The 20,379-nt window shown below is 39.4% G+C and overlaps 2 protein-coding genes across 4 annotated transcripts in view; both read left to right on the forward strand.

The window, feature by feature from the left end:
- The window catches only part of LOC145996175 (poly(ADP-ribose) glycohydrolase-like), a 135,146-nt gene that overhangs the window by 110,422 nt on the left and 4,345 nt on the right, over nt 1-20,379 (forward strand). The gene's annotated exons all lie outside the window — the stretch shown is intronic.
- The window catches only part of Pgant5 (polypeptide N-acetylgalactosaminyltransferase 5), a 68,119-nt gene continuing 50,491 nt past the window's right edge, over nt 2,752-20,379 (forward strand). For 2 of the 3 annotated variants that reach the window (XM_083132523.1, XM_083132525.1), the window contains exon 1: nt 17,954-18,058. The gene's annotated coding sequence lies outside the window, so the exon portion shown is untranslated. Of the gene's footprint in view, nt 2,773-17,953; nt 18,059-20,379 lie in introns of those variants that run through there. The other variant, XM_083132524.1, reaches the window with a different exon arrangement.

The raw sequence follows: 20,379 nt of genomic DNA on the forward strand, positions 1-20,379 counted from the left end.
TAAAGGATCATATCCAAACCTGCAGGAAGAACGCATCTTACTTCAATCTCCAATACGATGATGAAAACTTCTGGTGAGTTCATTTTAAAAGATGTGTCCGAGATAAAGAGAGGCGTGCCCAGGATTTTCGGAAGGGAGAGGGGTTACGCATACTATTCTTGGTAGTCAGTCCTGATTTTGCCAATTTTTTCCCTGTCTTTGACGTTCCTCTTTTTTTTTTTTTTTTAAAAAAAAAAAAAGGAATACTGGGTCAAATGGGGTTATTACCTCACCAACCCTCCCTTGGACACGTCACTGGAGATAAATGAGTAACCATTTGATCATACTGGGAGACGAAACATTAGATGTGTTGGGAACGGAAGGGTTTTCATTATGCATTAATTGTTTCGTGATCCACCTGTATTCGAGAAGACTTCCTTTGTTTCGTGCCGATATATAACAAGACAGCGAAAGCTGTGACAGGCATTTTTGAACACTTGTGAGTGCTAAGGCCTGAATCGGAACAATTTGGTGGGTTTCGGCTTTTATAAGACCTGAAAAAATGGGAGAAGAAGACACGTTACTGGTGTTCAGGCTCGAATCAGAGAGAGATATTCGAGAGCTGTCTGCGTCCAGTTTGCAACCAACAATTTGAATCTCGCGTTGTCGAGTGGATTGTCCATCCCGTGCATGTGTAACAGCTTCGTAAAAATACTCAAAGATACCATAGATGTTTTTTATACCTGATGAGAAGAAATGGACAAACACACATACTGAGATGGTTCCGGCACACATTATTAATGCATGGAAACAGAGGAGTCGAGTGGTAAAAAATGTTCCGATTTCACGTTCTGATTAAAATGATAGCCTTACAGTGTCAACGATTTAAGGGATAGTTGCTCCCCATTTTTTATTTTTCTGCTTCAAAATTATGGCCTCTTAATGTTAAGCCTTGACTACCAAGAGAAAATAAACTTTCCTTGCAACGCCCTCCGCACCCCCCCCCCCCCCCCCCGTTTTGGAACCCAATTGCCACCACTGGTCTTAAACATACAATTGTGAGGTTCTCACTATACCCCTTAAAAAAATGGTGTTGAGCCCCCCCCGAAAGGAATTCCTGGATACGTGCCTGCGATATGCTCGAGTAATCCTTGGCGTTCTTTGCGAGTGGAATAACAGAAGTCTTGGTCCAGAAATATCTTCGTTCCCTTCAGTTTGTTGCGGCATCCAATAACTTTTTCTTTTTCCTTGTATCGCAAAAAGCGACAGACGATGGGACGAGGACCTCGGTTACTGTTTGTGTTGATCCGATGTGCTCTCTGGATGGAATCCTCTTGCAGATCGATGTTTAATTTGTCCTTAATTATCGTTCGCACTTTCGTCTCCGTCTGGCTCCAGTCTTCTCCCGAGTCCCCTTCTTCAACACCGTATAACACCAAGTTATCGCGTCGGCTTCTGTCTTCTTGGTCGTCCAGTCTTTGTTCCAGCCAGTTATTTTGTTGAGACAGTTCCTCCACACGTTTCGTAAGGGAGCCAACATCTCTCTGCAGAACGTCCACTCTAGTGACGAGGGTTTTGAGTGAGGTGCCGAATTGCCGAACTTCGGAAACTGAGGAGTCGTTCGATCGAAGCCTTGAGGCCTTTATTTTACTTCGCTCGTTGTGCCATTTTTGGCTAAATTGCAAAGATGAGTGATGATATGATGAAATTGATGAATGGACACTCACAAACATTCATGTCCAGGCCAGGATTCGAACCCGGGACCCCTGGCGTCGCAGCGCAATGTGCTAACCACTCCGTCACTGGGGCCGGCTGTAACTTTTACTTAAAATAGGGTGTAATAATAATATTATAATGCATCGGTCGAACTTCTGGTTAGAAAGCGAATTTGTATTGGCGACCTTTGACCATGGGCGCATCCATCGGAGGGTAAGGGGACACTTACACCCCTTGGATAGATTGAGTTGCAGTTGGTTGATTTTGCTTCGCTTTTTGTGCCACTTTTGACTGATTGCGATTTGCGAAGATGGGGATGAGTGATGATATGATGAAATTGATGAATGGACACTTACAAACATCCATGCCCAGGCAGGGATTCGAACCCGGGACTCCTGGCGTCGTAGCGCGGTGCTAACCACTCTACCGCGAAGGCCGGCACCCCCCACCCCCACCCCGCTTGAAAAACGACTGATGAAATTTATTTTCGTTAAGTCCACTGTGTATGCATACAAAGGCTAATCGGATTGGACTTACAGTGTTAAGTGGCACCAAACCCGGCACCCTTTGATTACAAGGCTGGATCATTATGCTTTTTGTATTGGAAAGAAAAATAATCCCTTTCCAAATAATTCAAAATAAAGCATTGCTACAGTTAAGAAGTGTGTATAGTGTATACGTATATATTCCTTGTTCGTCCTGGGAAAGTGTTGTTTGCCTCCTCCCTCGGAAAAAAGTCTGGCATGTCTTCTTGTATGGTTGATTAACAGTGTTGCATTCGGTGTGGAAACTTTTGAAATATAACCATTGATCCAGGTATCGACCAGCATCGTGAGGGCAACAGGGAAACTACCTGCAAAAGAAAAAAATCATTAAACTTCCATCAAGGATCCCGGACAACTCTTGTGCTGTGATGGTGTTCGAAGCGTCACCTTCGCAACGTCACGACCACGTGTCCTACGGTTTCGCCTAATGACTCATCAGCACATACGAAATGGGTGATCTACAATGGCTTATAAATATGCCGTAAATGTGTAGATGCAGGAGGACATCATTTCCAACACCTCTTGTAACAAGGTACGTTAAAAAGAGTAAAGTGTTCCCCCGTGCTATGCACCGCGGTGATTTTAATTGTACGAGATAATTTCATTACATTGCTAGTGGTTCCAGTTACGCGGATGTTGAATCCAGTTTGCCGGCAGACGTGATTATACTTCCCGCCGCTCCACGAACACCTCGACCATAAAAGGCACGCAGCGTCCTCCTTCATGCCCGTACCATGCTGGACTCCGACTGCGGGACGGCATGGGCACAGATTAGAAATAGGGCATGGGTTCGAGTCCGCCTAGATTCAGTCTGAGTTTTCGGCCTGTATATATGACCGGTGGCAACCCGCCACCATCGTGAGGACATTTGGGAGCTACGAGTGAGTAGCGTAACCCGGTCTCGGAAATCTGCTATAACGGCTGAGGGTTCGACGGCCCTTCACGGGCTGTCGATGTATTTATTACATTATTTATGCTAATAAGCCGGCCTCCGTGGCTTATGTTGTAAATGCATTTATATTTGACGTTTTCCAGCAATTTTAGGTCATTAAATATCTTGGTCTTGACATTTTATTCTTCTTTATGTTACTATACTGCCGATGTGATTGTTCTCATCTAACACTCTTGTTCCACTATTTTCATATCATAAATGCATTTTAAAAGAACATTTAGGTCATTAAATGCATTTCCTTGGTTTCAGGCGCGTGCCCAGGATTTTCGTAAGGGGGGGGGGGTTATGAATCTAACACATTTTCCAGTTCACAGGTCAAATTTCTTGTAATAAATTAGATAATTAATATACTTGGATTTTACCCCCAATGAACGCAATCAATGTATTTGCTATGGATGCTTCATGTTTTTATTGCATCATATAAAAGCACCTGCTTGAATATTTCCAAATTATTAATATTTTATATTTAATTGCTCAAATATAATTTTTAAACAAAAAGTATGTGCACTCAACATTGTAACAACATTAAAGAGATTAAGACTACTTGATGTCTTAAAGACAGTAATAAATAAGGTACCACAGTTCAACAATTTAAATTCTGAAATTTAGGCATCGAGGTTTCTGTGCGAGTTCTGACCAGGGAGTCGTAACGTACCCCATTTGCGTTACACGGTACGTTCCATTTTGTAGGAGGAAGAGTATGGTTCCACTGCTGGTACCCATGTAACGTAACGAAATTCAATATGTTATAGATTGACGTTACAAGGAACGTAACAAAATGTATTATGGTAAATATTAACGTTATAAAGGAACGGAACGAAATGAGCACATTGGAACATAACGTAATATGCAATATGGTATATACTACCGTTACAAGGAGCGTAGTAACGAAATGCAATATGGTATATACTAGCGTTACAAAAACGTAACGAAATGCAACATGGTAGTAAATAACGGTACATAGGAACTTAATGAATGCAATCCTCCGTAACGGAATGAAGTGACAGGCAATATGGTTAATTAACGTTACATAGGAATGTAACAAAATGTAAACGACTGTAGCGGAACGGAACAAAATGCAGTTGGGTACATACCATCTGCATAAGGAACGTAAATAAATTCAGTATGGTAGATGTTAACGTTACAAGGAAAGAACAATTCACAAATGTTAGCTAGTAACGTTATAGGCGCGTGACAAATATAATCTATTAAACATCAAGGAAGGAAAAGGAATAGCCCAAATCTCTTACCTTTCTTTTGAACATTGCGAAAAATAACTCAGTATATCGTGTGGGATTAATGTGAAATAGCCGTTAAAAATATGGTTGTTTGTAAAAAAATGAATTTCAACCAGGGTTGTTAAAGGGTCAGGAATTTTAAATCAATTCAATCCCGGTTCAGCAGGGAATATTAGCAAGCATAAATGGATCTGGACCGTAAAGAACCTTTTTATGTTTAAAATATTTCAATTCGTTCCAAGGACCTTTTCTCCGGATCAATTGAAATACGGCACAGGGTCCTTCTTTCCGGATCAATTTAAAGACGGTCTAAGTTCCATATTGAAATGAAAGAATACGCAACTTGGACGGAATTTAAACTGTGCGATAAAGAAGCTTCCGATCTTCTAGCGGAACCCAATAGAACCCATTAAAATTTATGGGTTCGTGGACGTTTAACAATCCTGATTTGAAAATTACATTTTTGGCTCGAAATTGAATACAGCTTCCAACTAGTGTAGAAATGAGTAGTCATAGACGTGCGCACGGGGTGCAAAGGGGTGGGGGGGGGGCAAATGACTGGGATCAAATTATACGCGTGAAATATATACTTTTAGGTGACATTCGTTTTCTAAAGGGGAGATGTGGCCATCCTCGCCACCCTTTCAGATTTCCATGCTCCTATATTATTATACTTTAATCCAGAAATTTAGGGTTGAGGAATCTTATCGCGGGTTATTAAACGATATTATGCTCTTGAAGAAAATTAAGTATTTTCAAGCCGATGAAAGTTCACAAAGCAACAACGACGGAAGAAGGTCCAGTGGCACAACCACAGGGGGCAGGGGAGATTAGCGCTCAAACTTGTACGGAAATCAATTCTAGGGGGTTAGGGGGCAAACATTGGACTATAGAAAGAAAGGTTGCAGAATCTAAGAGTAGCAAGACAAAAGGATACTCAAGATGGATTTAGTTTTCACGTCTTTCGTGCACTATTTCTTCCAGACGATCAAGAGCACCTGCAAGGAGGCACAGAGGGGCAATTGCCCCTCTTGATTTCTATCTTTATACAAATATAAATAAAGTTATATAAACTTGGACAGTTGCTGCTGCTTACGATGTACGTCTTGCCTGTGTAAGGTAATATATAGATGTATTATTATTTTTTGAAACCTCACCGTTCATTTATAAACACACTGTGTATGAGTCATTGTGAATTCGAGTCAATTAAAACATTTTGCGTTGTTGGGAGATTATCTATTAGGATAAAATTTGGACATAATGAATCTAAGTAGAGAAAATGCAACTTGTATATCAAAATTGCCATGTCCAACTGATCTCCGAAAGTAGTGTTTAGCACGTCACATTTCAAGTATATTGTAATAATCTTCAATTAGGCCAAACGTTAACGAACAAAACAACATTTATTTAACTTATAACTTCATGTTATATAAACTACATGAAATACATTTAACAAAGACAAAAGACAATCTCTCTCCAACTCGACTTGTTCACAGTATTTCTTCTAAAATTTATATCTTTTATCTTTTTCTTAACTTCTATCATATATGATTGATTGATTTGAGTCCACTTTATGCACAGTTAGGCTAATCGGGACTGGACCTACAGTTTAAAGTGAAATCCCAATCACTTGTGCCTCCACCGGGTATCGAACCCGGGACCCCTTCATTACAAGGCGATGACGCTACCACTGCGCCATCGGGGAGGCCATTTCAAGTATAGTCCATGATTGTATCTAGTAGTATATGAACGAGATGTGTCCCTCCATTCAAACAATACGTGGCCTGTCCCTACCGAACGAAGTGTGTCACTTATAAATTAAGTTTCCGAAAGCAGGTAGCTATTATGCATGAACAGAACAAAAAATACTCGTGAGAAATTACAAAAATTATAAGTAAGTTCGTGGCGGGAGTTATTGACGGTTTTCCCCACAACCTATCCGCTTTAGGTTCCGGGTTCGAGTCCTGGTCTGTAAATATCTTTTTTAGGTGTCTCTTCATTAATTTAATCTAATTATCATCCATCTTCATAGTTTCGATTAATTATAAAAGTGACATAAAAGCGAAGCAAAATAAGAACAAATAAAAATAATTGCAAAATGATTACAATGTCAGAACTACATTTGAAAAATAAAATGCGAACAGAAGATTCATTTTCAAACAGGTATTTGGGTAGAATTGTGTAGACAGACAGCATGCTCCCGAAAGTTGCCAATCCACGTGTGGCATGACCTTCGATACTGGGGTTGTGCTTTTTCAGGAAAGTTTGCTCGACGCTCCTCAAGCGTCTTATCAAGAATGCCTCGGTGTTTGCAGCATTACCAACTTATTTTCCGTCGGGAAAATCTTTTTTCTCCTATTTAATCTGCGGTTGACTCTACAATACAGCATATTAATCAAGATACAACAACTGAATTACGGCGAAGTAGGTTAGAAACCCTGCCTGCTCAAGAGCAACTTCGATAAGGCACCTGAATTGTTTCGAGCTGAACCAGGAAATGGGCGATGTTTATTCCTCAAGGCCATTCCGTAATGCCACAAGAAGTTTTCTGTGTGGATTTGTGAGCATGAAATTGTAGGTTAATGATAGTACTACAAGACGTCAAGTGGATTTATTTTTCTGTTTCGTTATTTTATATAGCTTTCCTACCTATATAGTTTGAATAACTAATTAATCATTTGATGAGCAGACAAACACGAAGAAGCCGATCCCGTGGCAAATTGGTTAGCGTAATAAACTGCGAAGTCTAATGTCGGATTAGAGCCTGGACTAGAAAATATGGATGGGTTGGGTCATTGTCTTTATACCACTTCCATCACCTATCACATCCTTTATCATCGCGATTAACCGAAAGTGGTAGACGCGAAATAAAAATAGAACCTTTGCATGGAAGTCCGAAAGAGAGGCAAAGGGGGGGGGGGGGTGCACGACCCACCTGGAAAATGAAAGTCAACCAAAAATTATATATATATCACACAATTCCATTTCAGCTGCAATAATATATGTTAATTATTGCATGAACATAACTAGTTAACTAACTAACTCTCTAGCCTTCTTAAACCCGAAGGTTCATGGCTGCAGCAACACAGGCCTTCCATCTGTCCCTATCCTGAGCAAGATCTATATTCTCTTTTCCATCCCTACCGATTTCCTTTAGGTCTATCTCAACGTTGTCCCTCCATCTTCGTCTTAACCTTCCTAAAGGTCTCTTACCATCAGGTTTCCCAACAAGAATCCTGTAAACTCATCTTTCCTCTCCCATTCGTGCCACATGGCCTGCCCACCTAAGTCTTCTTGATTTAATTATTCTAATAATATCTGGACATGAATACAAATTATGTAGTTCTAAATTATGTAACCTTCTCCACTCACCGTCTCCTCATCCCTTTTAGGTCCAAATATTTTCCTAAGGATCTTATTTTCAAATAAGATGAATATGATAACTTCAAATTAAAGCAATGTTTTTTGAGGAGACAACACTGTTATGCACCGTGTTTGCCTCCCCCCCCCCGGAAAAACTACCTTGCTTGCCCCTCTTTGGAAAAAATCCTGCAGACGTTCATGAACCTTTAGTATCGACTTCGGAGTATAAAGCATTGTTTCGTCAATGTATAGCGCGGCAATAGACCGCGACAGCCTCTTACAGAGTATTTGCCAGGAAATATCAACACGAGAACAGGGATAGGAATTCCTCTTATTTTAGATTTTCTCAAACTAATTTCAAGTATCTGTTGAAAATGCTTTCTATTTAGTATGCAAATAAAGGTTTTAAATTTGAATGGGCGTATTAATTTTCTAGGTTTTCCTAGAGACGATATGAAGCATTGCGGATACGAAGGGCGAACTCAATAAAGTGCATTGTGAGGGAAATGCGTTTCAAGTTGTCAGGCACAGTTCGAGCTCCACAAAAACTTGGTAACAGTAGATCGGAATGTTTCATGCGTGATTTTCAAAGATGGAGTTTGCACTGTGCCTGGCAACTTGAAACGCATCTCCATCACAATGCACTTTGTCGAGTTCGCTCTTCGTATCCGCAATGCCTCATATTTTCAATTACTTTGAAGCATTTTGGACCATTTTGTTATTTTTATAAGCAACTGTATTAATTGATAGAATGATCTTAAACATTCTTCCAATGATTAACTGTTTTCTTTGCCTTTCATTACGCTAGGTCACTCAGCAGCTATCTTTGTTGTGAGCCTATATTAAGTGTGATTGGAGCTTATCCTATATGCTTTCTTCATACAGCATGGCTGTCGGCTACATGTTTGACATCTTAACATAATTTCTTTCAAACATCGCTCATGAAATGTATTTCACCTATCGTCCTACGGGAATCAGAGGAACGTAACTACAAAAATGCTGTTTTCAGTTTCGTTAAAAAAAAATCCTCTGAAGAGTATTTGGAGTAAATCGACATTTTCCACTTCTAATGCTTATCTGTAAGGCGGAGTCACGTTTAAGAGTCATATTCCTAAGAATACATTATTTCCTCTCCTATTAATTTGATAAATTAGAGTTAAGTCGCTCTGGTTCTCACACACGCTATCAGCCCCTATTTTCCAAAATTTGGCACGTTAGGTATTACGCCAGATGTGTCATTTGGGTATGATGAATTTTTGTTATATGCCTGTGGAGATTCGAACAGTGTTCTCGGCTTGCGAGCCAGGTTAAATTGGACGCTAACGCCGATTTAAGCTGGCTCGCAAGTCGAGAACACTTCGTCAGGAAAGCTACACTTTTTTACCCACGAAAGTTATTGTCCGTGGCCTGCAAGCAAAGTTCTTGCAACAAACTGCCTCGAGAGAATTATGCGTAGGCTATGCGTGACTTTTCTGTTTCTCAGACCACGTGTGACTAAAACAATAACATAAACAACTTCCCACCTGAGTATGAGAAACCACTTGCATTCTAGCCGGGTTCGATTCCTGGTGGAGGCACAGTGATTCGAATTCCACTTTAAACTGTAGGCCCACTCCCAATTAGCCTATCTGTGCATACAAGTGAACTTAAAATAAGACAAACTTTCATTCTAACCTCAGTCACTTATGGGAGCTGCTTAGAAGTAGTAGTGTTGACTGCCATGACTAAAATTTCTGGATCCAAGTTCACTTTCTCTCAACGATTTTATTTGTTGTTTTAAGTCCCCTTTATGCACAGTAAGGCTAATCGGGACTGGACCTACAATTTAAAGTGGGATCTGAAATACACTTGTGCCTCCACCGGGTATCGAACCCGGGACCCCTCTCTCGACGCTTTGAATGAGTCTGCACTCCCTGCGCTACACTCCGCTGTCTATGCAATGTAGTTTTAAAAGTTGTTAACTGAGGTATCCTAGTCACCTATTCCACCGCTGCCACCGGTTAGTCAAGGTGTGACTCATCATCAGCCAGGCTCGGGCGAAATGCAACTAATCAAACCGTCGCGGACGAACTGTAACATTTTCCTAGGAATTTCGCTTTCGGACGAAACGCTACTGAACCGTACAGCAGTCCCAGTGCCTGCTCCAAGTTGCACAGCTGCTTTCGGAGCCCTTGGTTTGGAAAGGGGGTGGGGGTGAGGAAAGGGTCTTGATTTTTCATACTGAAGCTCGTTCATTTCGTTCTCCTATTTCTCTTGGTTGAATTTTCCGAGATACGGAATCTACCTCATTTTCCTTTTCATTACGTTTTATTGCGTCACCCACGGTACTCTTACATGTACTTAACATTTTCAATTTCCCTGTACCTGCACCCTTTGGTTAGGTAAAAATAAATAGCTGCAGTTCGTCAAATGTTGTATTTTTGTTTTTGTTACCCATTTTTCTCGTACTTCAGTCAGGGGCAATGGAGGTACTGGTAGCAGGCGTAGTTAGGAAATAGCATGAATTGTTTCTTCCCCGCACTGTAGTGCCGGGGACAAAATTGCCCCAAACGATTAAGACGCACAACGTGCGCGGCGGACAATGGAAACAGCCTGCAGCAAGTTCCTGGGGCACGGGCATACGAACTAAGTAGAAACAGACGACGCGACTACAATCTGTGGTCCAATAAGATTTAATAACAATGCAAAATCACTTGCAGTCATTCTTACAAAGTTTTCGTATCCACTTTGAAGACGTAAGTCTCTCATCAACGAGTTAACTTTTTGCTAGCAAACTTCTAATCCACCATCTAGGTTGTTTTCGCCTCTTTTTTTAGAAATTCATGATACGCGCCTGCCATAACCACAAAACCCGCCATAGCTTTATTGTTCATCTTTACCCAAGTTAAATCACCACCAAATTATTACAATACAAGAGAAGAAACACTGACTACTCTAAAGCACTGCACAACGCTACACTGCGATCCTGCACTCCAGTGTTGTTGCGGACGTATTTTGAAGAAGTAGTTTTGAATTGGAAGCAGTACGAGTACACTAAATGACGCGCAACATGCGCCGGCACATGTTGCACGTCATGAGTCTGGAACTTGTCTGAATGGAAACGTAGCTTAACAGAAACAGAAGGCTTTCACGATTTGTCTGAATATTAAAGTGATCTCTTCTTTCACACCCAAACATAAATAACTATTTTCAGATTTGAAACCGTAACAGGGGCGTAAGGGGTGACCTTCCACGTAGTACACCCAATCGTCAACTTCATTCCACGTAGTACACCCTGGACTGCTCTTTGCAGACTAACGAGGCTCTGGCGACTGTCACTATGGCCAGTATGATTCTGTGTGTTCTGTTTTTTGTCATGTGTGCTGAGTGCCCCTTTAGAGCCTCAGCTTTTAACCTAAGTCAGAATATTTTAATATTTCAGTTATTCGATATTACAGTTACGTTATTTGTTATGGTAAGGGGCTGGACCCCGTATAACGTGGCGGTTGCAAAATAGCCTAAGTGCTGACGCAACCAAAATTAAAAAAGAAAAAAGGTAACAGGGAATATAGCTTTAATAAATGCCTATAAATATTTCACTATCGTTTATATTTATGTACATGTTGTTAATTTTGAAATATTGTGAAGAAATGCAGTAAAATGCTACATATTCGATTACTAATGTGAGCCACTGTACATGTTATGTTTTTATTTCATGAACAATGCAACACCACAGGTCCCGAGTTCAGATCCCAGCCTGTGTATTGTTTTCATTATTTTCTTCGTGATGTCCTTTCATCAATTTTGTCATTGCATCACCCATCCTCGTCTTCGCGATTAGCCAAAAGTGGCAGAAAACCAAAGTTAAATATAACAAATCAAAATCAAACATTACTTTGCAAGACAAGAATGGATAGGTTATTTTGAAGCTGCTGTTATTAAAAGCAAATTGTATGTAGCTTTCCTAGACAGAAGTTTCAAACACAGAAACTCATTGATTGGATAAGGGCTGTGGATTCCTACTCGAGCAGAAAATATATATGTTTCAATTTATTACTTACAACAATAGCAGACTGATTTCCCGCTAAATCAAAGAAAACTTGCATTCACAGTTACAAATTGACGTGTTGAATGACCTTAACTACAGAATTCTCTCACTCCAATTCTGATTAATCGAACAGCACACCACAACGTGGGTCATTAAATATTTCCAACTTACTCTCGAGTTCCTCAACTAAAAATAAATTGACTGCGAGACAAAAACTCCTCTGCGATAACACATTATATGCAGAGTATACGTAAGTTGAAATTCCATCATAATAATAATTTGAATTCTTCAAGTAGTAGCTACAAATATAATTTTTCATGCATATTTTCTTAGCAAAATATGAAGTTTCTCACTTCACAAGGATAACATATACACAGTATTTCACAAGAGTTTTTAGTTCGAGCTAGCCGTAGGCCTAATATGAATATAAACGTCACTTCATTACTTAGTTTAAAAAAGTGCCAGGCAATCAAAATTCGAGGGTATGCCTGAAATTATTTGTAGTATCTCATGTATCAAGGGGGCTTTTTAAGTAGTAGTAGTAGTAGAAACGTAATTATACTGCATGTTGCAACTGAAACCGTAGCCTCGAAGACAGAAGTCGTTGAGTGGTCCACTCATACACTCGGTACCAAACATTTCAAGTTCGAGTAGACACCTGGGCATGGCTGTTTTTTTTTGTTTTTTGTAAGCATCCCTTCATAGATTTAATATGATCATCATTCATCTTCATCGTCGCGATTATCTACAAGTGGAAGAAAAGCGATATAAAACAAGAATAATACAAAAGTATAACAAACAAAAGAGGATAAAAGGCTGAACTGAGTTAATGATAGGAAGTTTTATAAAATTACTGTTTCTTGAAGAATCCTGTCCTTTGTTACGATTGTATTTCTCAGTCACACGTTGCTCAATGTTCACGTCGACTGTCGTCCTTACGTACTTGAAAATTACTTTCATGTCTGCCTATGCTCTTCTTTCAAACGCGGTAGGTGGGCGCTCTGTCTGTTTCTACACCAAAAAGTTTAATGAACCTCCTGTCCAAGAAGACAAGAATTACTGAAAGTAATTTTCAAAATTGTAAGCGGATGAGGGCCCTTGTAAATGATAAAATATACTGTCCTTTTATTCGCTTAGTTTTGAGAATCCTTCCCATACAATTCTTGCCTTCTTGAGAGTCCAATGGCCCTGTCTAGCCACAAAACAGTTGCACAAACGCGGTTTCGTTTGTTTCGTACAACAATTCCATCTAACGTTTCGTTTCTACGTAGTTTCTACTTGCTAAAAGTGCCTTTCATATCGCCCCAGGGCATTGTCTACTCGGCTGCTTCGTAACCGAAGGTCACGTGTACAAAGTTTGAGGATTCACATTTTCCGATTTTGCGTGGTGCTGCTGCTACGAGCGAACACAAGGGAAAAAACTTGGACGAAAAGTCCCCGCGCAGTTTCCCTTCTACTCTTCAGCTCGGCCCATAAGGAAGAACGGTCAACTCTCCCCCTCCCCTCCACGCGGTAGTACAGTGCACAGGAGTCGCGGGTCTGCACAGGTTTCTTTCCTTGTGGTTCAGTTCGCCTTATCAAGGTCGTGCAGCAAGCAATTATTTTTCGTCTTCCGATAGGAAAAAACTTGCCTCTCGCTTACGTGAATGAACGCGTAGCACAGATGATTCTTTGGTTGGTCCTTTATGTTTCGTCCTTCAGCAACTTAATCTAAGCACGAATCATTCTCATCGCCAAACATACTGTATTTTTTTAATTGATGTAACACATGTAAACTGAAAAAAAAAGAGAGAGAGAGAGAGAGATACATAAACGTTTTCTTACAACAAACGTTTGTTTTTCTATCGTATAAAGTGAACGCACATGTTAAAATTCATCTTGCATAGATAATCAAATTCGAACAAATCCACGTAAAGTGATTAAGTATGCAGAAAATAAATATATTTGTGATAAATACATAGTTAATCAGTAAATTCCAATAACCAGAACTTTTGTCACGCCGAATCTTGTTTACGGATGTTTTCAAACGTTTTGTTTTACAATTTCATTTTTTTCACTGACATCCAAAACGAAAATACGTATTATAATTTAATGACTTTCAAAATGTCAAAATACTGTAATGTTACTATGCTGCCGATCACAATTATGAGGCTTCTTCGAACACGCCTTCGATAACGGTATTTGCTATTCGTAACGGATATGTGTATCACTTTTTTGAAACAGACTTTTGTGGAGGGAAAGAACTGTAACGTTACAAAAGTAACGAGCACAATTATACGAGAGACCTATGTTATTCTCTCCGGAACACGGCATCGGACACGGTATTGCACATCGGAACGTCTGTATGATACCAGCTATCAATAACGTTGTTGCTTTGAAGCAAGGAGTGTAACGTTTTTACAGTCGTGACCTCAATTAAGTTACTGGTTAATTGTAACGTTACTATCACTTTCCACACACACAAAAGTTACTAGTCAATACGTGACGAACTTGTTTCTTACCCTGTAACGTTACTGGTTGCCGGCAATGGATGTAACGTTAAAGCGTCACCTAACAACCTACTGATTTACAGATCAGTTATGGTTCGGTACCGTTATGCACACCTGTAACGTAATGTTCATATACCTGAGGTAACGTTTCTGTTCACGAAAAAAGTTATTCTGTTTCTGGTTGTAACGTAACGGAAACCGTAATTGAAAATACCGTTCCATTTCGTTACGTTACGACTCCCTGGTTCTGACAGTATGTCGTCACAAGTAACTTTTATATCACGGTGAATGTTCAGAGCAGCTAACCCATTTAATCTTTCTTCGCAAATGGTATTTCGAAGATAGGTCTTCAAGTGCCTCAAAGTTGAGAATGATTTCTCATTTGATGTTGTTGTTACCGGGATTGTACATAATATGAGCAAACGTGTGTTTACCCAGGGAAATATTACTTCACTGCACATATCAATTGCTTCAAGAGCATTTACTAGACGTCTTTGCATTGCTGCAAGATGACGATACCACAGTTTCATTTCAGTGTGAGCGTCGTCGCCTTGTAATCAAGGTGTCCCGGGTTCAATACCCGGTGGAGGCTAATAGTGGTTCGGATCTCACTTTAAACTTTAGGCCCAGTCCCGATTAGCCTTACTGTGCATAAAGTGGATTTAAAATATCAATTCAATCAACATTGTACTTGTTGTGGAGATGGTTTTGCTAAATATTGTGTACATTTTTGGCATTGTATTATTATATTATTGGTCAAAACATTTGTTTGACAGTCGACAAACAAATACGAACCGCTTCAGTAATTAACATTTTCTACTACAGTGTCATTAATGTGTCATATTCATTTTCATATTAGGTCTATGGAGAGGAATTTTGTATAATGTTAACGTTATGGAACTGCGAAACCAACTGTTGAAGGGGCCACTCCCCCCTTCCGCTCCGAAGCCCAGTACCGCACCACAGGATCTGTCACTGAGCCCGACAAAATCTTGCCAGACAGTGCTCGAAATGCAAATTCGTAGCCGAAAAGGGAGGGGATGTTTGATCGATTTTGGAAATACGAGGGGGTACATCCTTGTATGGATCAACATGGAGACAATACAGTAGGTGGAGGATGCTCAATATGAAAATTATTCTAATTGGGGGTATGATTTGTGAAACTTTCTTAACTGAAGGCAGCATCCCCTACTTCGACCACTGATGCCAGAAAAGATGCTTTCAGAAAATGAATTTATTACTGCACACGTATATTACTTATTGTATTTGTTGCGTTTGTACAAGAGAAACATTCAGAAGATTTGTAAGGAATATTTACAGTTAATAGGATGCCTATCTAGTCTATCCCGTGTCGTAATACAAACTTTATCCCTTTCCTACAAAATAATAAAACTGTCCATGCCAACCGTGATTTTATAATGTGGTTGCATACATATACACTAGAGACATTAGTGCCACTGCTCCGACGCCAGGGTTTCAAATACCTTGGTGGATCTATAAGATAGGTAATATCGTTTTTCGAGGGTTTGTGAACAAAACAAAAAGTAAATGATTTTAAAGTCCATTTTATATTCAGATACGTTAATCGGGACTGGTCTTAAAGTTTAAATCGGGATACGTACCACTGTGCAATGCACCTTCACAGGGGATCAAACCCAGGACCTCTTTGATTACACCACCATCGGTGAGGCCCCCGAAATCATTGAGGAAACTTGTTCATCATAATGTTCTCTCGCCCTGCGAAAGTTTATTGGTGATATAGGGTGACATCCTACACACGTCTTCCAGACATACACACGCGGGCACACCCCTCCCCTGCACACACACGATTGTATGCTTACAGCACATGCTGTGCCCTCCCAGAAAAACAATTCTAAATCCGCCTATGGATATATCTGCTATCAAATAATGAACGGCACTTACCTCGACAGTTCCTTGACATAATTTTGCAACAAGGTTTGCAATATCTTCTGTTATGCCTTCTTGTTGAATATCAAGAGTCTGAAAGTTCGCACGTTTCACTCTCGCAATTCGGATGGAATTCCTCTTAACTTAAATCGACCTTTTCTGACGTTCTATTTGTGGAAGGTGAAGCTTCAACTTCCATTTTTTGTTTCTTTTTTAAATAATCTAATAATGTATTTCTCCTCTTTTTTCTATCCATCTTTAGTTCCACGTCAAAAATCTATTACACATGCAGAAACGTAACACACAACACGACCACTTCGACTTGCTACCTTGCAGACTGCAACTCGCTGCAACCCCAGTGAACACCAGGACTTGGGAGAAAGATACCGGGCGGTCGAATGTCTGGACCATGCATCCAGCTTGGTCCAGCTCAAATTACGTCACCAGTGTTGACAGCAACCAGTAGTGTCAGTGTCAGTAGTGTTGGCAACTGCTAAATTATTTACGCACACATTCAAGCGAGATCTTTCACACATGTTACAAGAAAATTCAATAAACTGAAGGCTGGAAATTGGTTGCGAAAAAAATATCTAATTTGTAAAGAGCACAAGAGTAAAACGTATAATATTTTGGCATATTAATTGCTTTTATTTTGTTTATGAAACTGACTGGGCCAGTTGCGCTATATAACGCATCCCTCCCTTCCTCCCGGCTTGCTATTGTACAAAACATCGATTGCCTACTTCGTAAAACCATGCCTCGCTACTGCCTGCAACAATTATTATTATTATTATAATTATTGATATTTTGAAATAAATATGCATCCAGGTGCGAAATAAGATTTTGACTTACTTTGCCTACTAATTGTAGTGATTCAAATCTCACAGAACTTTGCTCTGCTGGTATAAATGGTATAAGAAGGGGAAAGAAAGAAATGGGAAGTTAGCAGCACTGTCGTAACAGGAAAGGGAGGGTCATCGTGGGTGAAAGAAAGGGGAGGAGGGATTCCTTCAGTTCGCATTCCAAGGGGTACGGCTCTTTTCTTGACCATACTGAGAAGGAAATTCTCTTTCCTTTTCAGTGACTAAGGAATGAATGAATGCCTGTGCATTGCTGTAACTCAACTCCAATATTATCAAAAGTAATTGAAGAAGCAATACATTTATCATTGCCAAATGTAAACATTTTACAATATTGGCAATTTATGAAATAAAATGTATTTCTGCTTTGAATTTTTTTAAATGACGAAACCAATGGGGGGTTTTAACCCCCACCAATCCCCCCCTGGGCACGCCACTGCTTGGTTTTAACATTTTCTCTCTTCATATTCTTTATTTCACTGCGTCTGTACTTATTGTTCTCATTTTAAATTACTCTTCAGTTCTAATAACCACACACCCTAACTTATGGGGAGCAATTGCCCCATCTAAATGTCTGCGGGGGTGACATTAGAAGCGATTGATTCATTACAAATATTAGAAATATGCAACGTAAAATAATAAAGTAACATTATTATATGATAGGATTTGCTGGCCTACTGAGTAAAAACGCAGCTCAATACTTTCGCTACAAAATGTTGACGTGGAAATTTAATGAACCGGGCTGGGCCGTTGACAGTTTCACCAAGATCATGAAATTCTAAGTTCCGAGAAAATTCCTGCCCTACCTGCAACATGCTGTAAGAGGAAGAATTGTATCGTGACGTGGCTGTAATGTGCTGCCATCTAACGGGAAGGTATAAAATGATAATAGATTGTTGGCTAGGAGGCGGAGTGGGGAACTTGTGTACAGGTGTGCAACGATGTCATTTATACGTGTGATGTGTAACTAAATAAGTCCTGGTAAGCATCCGATTATGGCTCTTTCAATTAATATTTCTTTAAAGATCGTTAGCAGCTAGAATTATGTGTGATAATCTTTAAGTATGAAATGAAAGTAGAGAAATGTATTAGTGTATTTGTATTGGGATTGATTAGAATCGGTTCTCCTTTCAGAGAACCTCTTGTCAGAACACGCAAAAATTTCCATGTAAATAGTGTAAATAGTAATGTGCCCGATAGACTTCAGATGATGAAGTCCTACAGTTTTATTTAATTATCGAAGTGAAATGTTTATATAGATATATAAAAGTATCAAATCTGCTTTGAAAATGTACACTAGTTTTTGCGTTGAGCGGAAACATTTTATGTGTAAGATCGTGCATTTTAATATTTAAAAAAAATAATATTTAGAGTTCAGTTTCGTAGTGAAATTCTTCCTTCTAATTTACGTGCATAATTCATAACACTATTATTTGGCAGAAAGTGGCAGTGAGATGTTATCTAATACCACTCATTGTATTTTGCCAACAGGTTAAAGAAAGGGTGTTTATGCTTCACTTCGTTTTCGTGTCTCTTTAGTAAAATGTTAGCCAATTCCTGAGGCCAATGACGACTCGTCTTCTAGAATATAGTTGTATACATTCTCGATATTCATAAACGAAAGTGCAAAGTCCAGAGTGCTGTCGGTATTCATACAGTTGTTTGGCCGTCTGTCATTTCCACCACTGAGTAAAAATCAGTGGTGGAAATTCCAGATTCCCACACGGCGAAGTATGCGAAAGGGTGAACTTCCTTTTCTATAGTTTGAACACGGAAGTTGTGATTTGGAACGTCTGATAGTTACCGTAAATGACGCCGATTATTTGTTAGCAATTCTAGTACCGGTGATGGGTACATGGAAAGTCACTGTTTTTATTTGAAAAATTTCCAGTTGGGATCGTGGGATAACTTATTCAAAACATAGGCATTTGGATTCAAGTACCACAGTGTAAAGTAATTATTAACCGTGCATCAAAATATGTTTATCTAATTTGGGTAAAACTTCGAAAGCGTCCCAACGGATTTCTTCATTTTTACACACACAAAAAAAAAATACTTACCGAAATGAGTTTCTGTAGCATTTAGAAGTTCGTGTTGTTATTTTCTTTCATCGAGAAAAACCGATGTTGACCGTATATGCTAAATTGAACGAAATGAGTGCTAATGGAACTTAACCTAACCTTGTAGGCATACCTCGTCCCCGTGATCGTTCGTGGGGAAACGTCAATGGTTTAATAATTGCTCTTTGTCAAAAATTGAACTGTTTTCGTGAAAAATGCAAAATAACACCTTCAAGAATCTTTCGCAATGCAGAATAGGAAATTACGAATGTTAAAAATGATGAAATAAATGAGTGAGAGATGTTGGGATGCTATCGAAGTTTTACCCTAATTTGTAATTAGGTGATATAATGTTCTACAATTCAGTGTTCGACTACCAACAGTTTACTCCCCCCATTTTTACATGTGAATATAGTGCTTACTATTACCGAATTTAATGCAACAAATATTAGCAATGAAGTACAGGAGACGTACATATTTGTCAGCAGTCAATATGGAAGTTTGATATAATCTCAGATTACTTTCAAATTTGGTATACTCTCTAATTTTGACCTCGAAATTACAAATCTGCAGTTAAAAATTGGCGATCACGTCTAGAAAATGCGAAATACCGTGCATACATTACCACTGCACTAATATGGTCGCCATGTTTGATGATGTGAACAAATGAAGTTGGCTATCCGTTCCATGGAGCGTTGCTTTACATGTGACAATACGGCATCTTTGGTAAATGTGGAAAACATACTTGCCCCACGAACCATTCATGTAAGGTTAGGCAAGCATAGTTAAAATTCAGGGCATTCATAAACATAGTTTTTGACCGCTATTCATTGCAAAAAATTGTTCTTTCCTTCATAAATCACCGGTGTTTACTCCATTCACGGACCCTCTTATTTCAACGTATTTCGCATTTTCTAGAGTTGACCGCCAATTTTTAACTTGCAGATTCATGATTAGGATGCCAAAATTAGTGAGCATGCCGAATTTGAAAGCAATCTGAGATATTTCCGGTATTCTGTAATTGCTCCGGAAGTTTTATTAAGAAAGAAGGCCCAAGTTCCTTATGTTTTATTATGATTTCATCATGCTACAAATGCAATTTTGCCGTGATTCGATTTTGATTTACGTCTGTTAACTCATACTGCGCAGTTTTAGCAATTACTTAAGAATTTGGTCAATATATGCTTCCGTGGTTAGGTTAGGCAGGTCAGGTTTGGTTCTCTTAGTGTTAAAATAAAGTCC

This window comes from Lepisma saccharinum, chromosome 12 (assembly GCF_977018435.1).
Source record: "Lepisma saccharinum chromosome 12, izLepSacc3.1, whole genome shotgun sequence".
In the NCBI taxonomy this organism is placed as follows: Eukaryota; Metazoa; Arthropoda; class Insecta; order Zygentoma; family Lepismatidae; genus Lepisma; species Lepisma saccharinum.